We start from the raw sequence: 6,848 nt of genomic DNA, 5'->3' as shown, positions 1-6,848 counted from the left end.
GGGAGGAGGGGACTCACTCCTCCCTGTCAGTTCTTGCTGGGATAGTGCTGCACATGATGGCACTGATGATGATGGTAGTGGTGATGGTGTTGGTGGTGGTGGTGATGGTGATGATGATGATGACGATGATGACAACGACGATGATGCTGGTGGTGATGATGATGATGATGATGATTCTGACGATGATAGTGGTGAGGATGACGGTGGTAGTGTGCCAAGCAATGGGACTGAACTTGGAACCCTGTGATTGGGAAGCAAACTTCTTACAACACCCACATCTGCACCTCTTTGGCAATACTGAGATGTAAAGTCTAACTGTCTGTCTACCTGTCTGCCTGTCTGTCAGTCTTTACCTTAGTTCTTAAGTGAACACTCAGTGTGTATATATATATATATATATATATGCATGTGGGGGTGGAGAGAAGTCCTCTTTCTCTTCTATATAAGTCCTATTCCACAGGTTATTTCCACGTGGATTGCTTTCCACTTTTTACCAACATATACTTTCGTTCTGCACACTAGTTGCAGGCATAGCTCTGTGGTTAGGAAGCTTGCTTCTCATTCACATGGTTTCAGGTTCAGTTCCACCACATGGCAGCTGGGGAAAGTGTCTTCTGCTATAGCCTCAGGCCACCTGACGCCTTGTGATTGAATTTGGTAGGCAGAAGTTCTCATCATGTGGTATGCATGTGTGTGAAAGTGTTTGTGTCTCCTATAACAAATAGGAGGGAATCTACATCCGACTATCACTCCAATTCTCCTCTCAGCTAATTCAAGCTATACACATAAAACATTGCATCTCATATAGAGGACATTTGCTTCACGTCTTTCCAATCTTTGCACATCCACTGTATTTGATGCCCATATTTGTCACCTTGTACTATAGCACTGTGCAAGCATGCATCAATCTGTCCTTCAGTCAAAGAGATGAATCCCTTTGCTAATAGTAGTGGTAATAGCAGCTTGAACTTTTTTTTTTTTCCCACTCTATTCTAACTATGGCTAATATGCTTTCGTAACACCTGCCTCCACTCCTAATTCAGTAACCTAGGTTACAGGAGCTATCAACTATTTCTAAGGAGTCTTCTGAGCATTCAAAAGAATTTATTTCATAGGTGTTCTTACTGCAAATTTCTCCAGTACATCTGCTGTAAATGAAGGCCTTGCATGTGTCTATATATGTGTGTGTGTGTGTATGCATATATGCATATGTGTGGGTGTGGGTGCATATATCTATGTACATGCATGTATGCATATATGTGCTTGGGTGTGTGTGCATGCATATGTGTTTGTGTTAGTGTGTGTTTGCATACATGCATGTGTGTGGGTGTGTATGCATATGTGTGCATGTATGCATATGTGTGTGTGTGCATAAGTGTGCTTGTATTTGTGTATATGTGTGTGTATGCATATATATGTTCGTGTGTACAAATGCATGTTTGTGTTCATGTGCATATGTATGCATATATACATATGTATGTTGGTGGGTGTGCATACGTGTGTATACTTGCGTATTTGCTTGTGTGCATGTATGTGTACGCATATATATGCATATACATATATGTGCAGGGTGCACATATGTGCTTGTGTTTGTGTGTGTATTTGCATATATGCATGTAAGCATGTGTGTATGTGTGTGTGTGCGTGTGTGTGTTTATGGAATGCTGGTAGAAAGATCAGAATGATGGTGGAAAAATAATCAATATGTTTATCTAATTGTGTTATGGTGTGTGAAGAGAGATGGAGCGAAAGAGAGATGGAAAAAGAGAAAGAGAGAGAGATAGAGAAAGAGAAAGAGAGAGAGAGATGGAGAGGGAGGGAAAGAGAGAGGGAGAGGGAGAGGAAGAGAGAGAAAGAGATGGAGAGATGGTGGGGGAGAGAGAGTGTTTATGTGTGGGTGGTTGTATGTGTATATGTGCATATGAGTGAATGAGAGAGAGAGAGAAGGGATAGAGAGAGATGGAGAGAGAGAGAGAAGGAGAGACAGATGGTGGAGAAGGAGTGTGTCTATGTTTGGTTGTATGTGTATGTATGTGTGTATGAGTAAGAAAAAGAGAGAGGGGGAGGAAGATTGTAGGCAAGGAGTGTGTGTGTGTGTGTGTGTGTGTGTGCGTTCATGGTTGTGTGTATGTGTGTATGTCAGTAAGAAAATGTGAGAGAGAGATGGGAAGAGAGAAAAGGGGGAGAGATGGTAGAGGTGGAGAGCATGTGTATGTTTGGTCGTGTGTGTGTTTGTATGTGTGTGTGGGGGGTAGTGAGAGAGGGAGAGAGAGAAGCTGTGATCACTCTACTGCTACCACAATTTATTAAGCAAATACCACCACTGATAGTCGTTACCACCACCACCACCACCACCACCACCACCACTACTACTACTACTACTACTAACACTACCACCACCATCATCACTACAACCAGTACTGCTGCCGCTGTCACCATAACTGCTACCACCTACACCTTCACCACCACCACTACCACCGCCACTACAACTACCACCACTACTATTGCTGCTGCCACTGCTACTACTACTACAAATAATAATGATGATGATGGTGGTGGTGGTGGTGGTGGTGGGATCTCCCATCAAAGACTACATGTGGGTGTTCAGTTTTTGTTGAATGACCAGCACAAGTGGGTTGTTGATAGTGATGAAATGTTTGTACCGTACCTTAGGTCATTCCTTCCATCAAATCAATGTCGCCGGGACAGGTGTGCAACATGCCACATGTCAGGTGTCAAAGCGATCACAGACCAACATGAAAGGAAGTGTTTTGCTGAAGAACTCAACATGTTGCTTGGTCCAGGAATTGAACCTACAATCCTTGCAATCATGAGTGCAACACCCTGACCACTGAACAACCTATAAAATTAATGCTATTTTAGTTAAGAGTCATTTCTGGTTATAACAGAGCAGAACACTGAAAGAATGGTAAAGGCAAGTGGGGGGGAGGGGCGTGAAGTGAGGTAGTAAGAGGGATCTTTGTCTTGCAAGTTAATTGGTGACCTCACGTGAAAAGCACCGAGTACACCATGTAAAACGGTTGGCATTAGGAAAGGCGTTCAACTGTAGAAACCAAGTCAAAGCAGATCCTGTTAAACCATCCAACCCATGCCAGCATGGAAAACAGATGTTAAACGGTGATGATGATGATGATGATGATGAAGATGTTCATCATTATCATCATCATCATCATATACACATATACATACAACAACTTTTATTGATAATCTGTTAATATCTTTACAGAAAGGGGTGATTCAATCCAGTTGTGTACCAGTTACAAATAGCATGACAGACACATTCCTCAACTACCATAATGTCTTTAATACGATGGCAGTTTAATTCCTTTGCATTTCACTTCACTTCTACACAATATTACAGACAGTTGGCATTGCTATGTTAATTATTAAAATGTTATTGTTATATCTGACATGGATAATGATGTCAGGCTCATTATGTGTTTATTTGATGGTCTTATTATTGGACTTGTGTCAATTAAGTCAATTACATCCTTCCTTCAAAATTTGTGTCTTTGTGTGGCAGAGATCTGGCAGAGTTGTTAGAGCAGTGGTAAAATACTTTGCAATATAACTTTCGAGCCCTTGGGTGGTGAGCTGGCAGAATCGTTAGCACGCTAGGTAAAATGCTTAGTGATATTTCACCTGTCTTTATGTTCTGCCTTTTTATTTTGCCAAGGTTGATTTCATCTTTCATCCTTCCCGGGTCGATAAAATAAATACCAGTTGAAAACTGGGGTCAATGTAATCGACTTAGCCCCTCCCCTGGCCTTGTGTCAAAATCTGAAACCAGTGTTTCTTCCAGCCCTAAGGCAGTGAACTGAGTTCAAATTCTGCTTAGGTCGACTTTTTCTTTCATCCTTTTAGGGTCACTAAAAGAAGTACCAGTTGAACACTGGGGGTGAGGTAATTGACATACCCCACCCCCCTCACCTGAAATTGCTGGCCTTGTGCCAAAATTTAGAATCACTATTTCTTCCAGCCTTGAGGCAACAAGCTGGCGGAATCATCAACACGCTGGGCGAAATGCTTATCAGTAATTTGTAGTGGTTATAATGAATGTAGTGGCGATAGTTGGTGGGGTGGTGCAGGTTGTAGTAGTGGTTGTATTTGTGGTGGTGCTAGCTGTGAAGATGTGTTGATAATGGCAGAGATGATGATGATGTTGATAATGATGATGATGATGATGACGATGACAACGATAATGCTGATGACGACAATGATGATGATGATGATTACCAGGGTGATAATGACAGGAGTGTTTGTTATGATGGTGGTGATGGTGATGATGACGATGACGGTAATGATGACAGTTATAATGATAAAACTGATGATGATGATGATGATGATATTGCTAACAATGATGTTGACAATGATAATGATGATGATGATGATGATGATGATGATGATGACGACGATGATGATGACGATGATGATGATGATGGCGATCTTGGTGGTGGCAGAGGTGTTAATGGAGGTTAGTGGAATTGGTGGTGTTGGCGGAGTTGATGGTGCTGGTAGAAGTGGTGTCTGGTTGTTACGATTTACAGCGTTGAGTAGCAAAGACTTAAGTAGCTAATTCTCAACATACCACTGAAATGAAGAATGAAGAACCCAATATTATTATTATTATTATTAATTTTTTTGTGTGCGTTCTTTTGACTGGGTCCCCCAACTCCGACTCCATAAAGTATTTGTCATAATCTTAAATAAATAGAAGACCAAAAGTGGTCGGTTCTTTTATGTTGGTAGCCACACAGGGAATCTGCAGAAATATGACAGGAAATGAATAATATTCAGACTAATTTGTCCCCTTTTCAGAATGGGCTATCTATGTTTGTTTTATAAAACACAAACTTAATTACTGATAATAATTATTAGGTCACAATGTGTGAATTTTCTTTCTTTTATTTTTCTCTTTTGTATTCATGTTGTTATTAATTAGTTACGGGGGGTGGTGGGGGAGACTGACAGTGTTATTGGAACGTTGAAGAAAACACTGAGCAGCATGTGTTCACTCGCTTTACATTCAGTATTTAAATGCTGCTAAGATCAAGCTTTGTCTTTCATCCTTTTGGGGCACTGACCAAGTACTGAGGTCGATTTAAATCAGAGTTTCTTAACCATTTTTTCTCTATGGGCCCCTTTGATTACTATTTTATTCTGGTAGCCCCCCCCCCCCCCATAGCCATTCAATTTTTTAAAACCAGTGTTATAGAAGGTATTGGTCAATCCAAAGTTATGAGAGAAAACACTTGCCCAAGGTACTGCCATGCAGTGAGAATGAACCTGGAACTACAAGTTTTTGATGCAAACTTCTTAAGCACACAACCACATGTGTGACCTCTTATTATCCATGTTCCCAGTAAAATTAATCCTTCTTGTCCCCCACCCCACGTCCCCTGCCACTAAGAGTCTGAAAGTCAGTAATGGAGGAGCAAAAAGAAGGTGGAGTTTCATTTCATTTCTTTTCCCCCTCTAGCAGAATATGTAAAGGAGAGATGTCAACAATTGCTACCAATCAATGTTAGACTAACGAGGAATTTAATTACACAAGTGAAATGTTGATGTTGGTATGTGTGATTGAGGTCAAACAATGTCATCAGATTAAAAAAAAAAAGTTTTATATTTCTGGCCCTGAGATAAGAATTACTCACCTTCCTACCAGAATCAGATGATTTGAAACACTAGATGAATTTAAATACATATGATATGCATAAAATAGGCTAATTGCAGAGCCAGGGTGTCAAAGATTACTGATTTTCATTGGGTGATAGGGGTCAGTGTTTACTACCCAAATAATCATCAGTTCACATCCAGCATTATCTCACTACCAGGACAAAAACTCTTTCCTCTGGCCCCATGGCCAAGAAATAACCTCCACAGGCTCGATTTATAAATATGTCTCTGAAGTTAATTACTCAGACATACCAAATGTATTAAAATAATAATAGTTAAATTAGTGTTAACATGTTTAAAGTAGTGAGCAATTAATAGCTAATTAAAATACTTATGTGCTAAGGAAAAGACATTAACTTAAAAAAATAATATTGTTTCATTTATTGCACCAAATATGCAGAACAACTCAAGACATGTTTCATCTTATTAGACCTCTTCAACAAAGAACTGACTACACTGTACTTGATAGTGATGAGAGAAGCAGTAATATAGATATGCAATATTGTATATGAGTAGATATGAAAACTTTGCATATTTAAAGAAATAAACTATTGATCGTAGTCCTCTGCCTGTCCTGTGTATCGCATGGGATACACAGGACATAAAGTGGGTAATTATATCAACTCTAGACTGGTTCTTATTTTTATTGGTCCAGAAAAGATGAAAGGCAAACTTGACTTTGGTGGAATTTGAACCGGGAACCTAAAAAGGCAGCCACTTAAGATACTCCCAACTCCAACACTCTCTAAACATTCTACCAATCCGATGGCCAATAATAATAATAATAATAATAATAATAAAAATGATGATGATGATGATGATGATGATGATTTCTTGCAGAGTCCCAAGACCCTATATTTACACAGAATAAGCAGGAAATGAAGATTGTGTTGCATGCACACCTCTCTAGAGGGAATTACTGTGTGTGTGGTGTATACATACATATGTATATGTGTGTGTGTGTGTGTGTATATGTATATATGTGTGTGTGTGTGTATATATATGTATGTATGCATGCATATATGTATAGGTATGCATGCACATATATATATGTACATAAAATATATGTGTGTGCATATATATGTAAATATGTATTCATTTTTATCTTTTACTTGTTCCAGTCATATATATATCTGTGTATGTGTATATAT

Source organism: Octopus bimaculoides, chromosome 26 (assembly GCF_001194135.2).
Source record: "Octopus bimaculoides isolate UCB-OBI-ISO-001 chromosome 26, ASM119413v2, whole genome shotgun sequence".
Taxonomy (NCBI): Eukaryota; Metazoa; Mollusca; class Cephalopoda; order Octopoda; family Octopodidae; genus Octopus; species Octopus bimaculoides.
The sequence above is the reverse complement of the archived record's forward strand: the minus strand, read 5'-3'. Positions refer to the sequence as shown.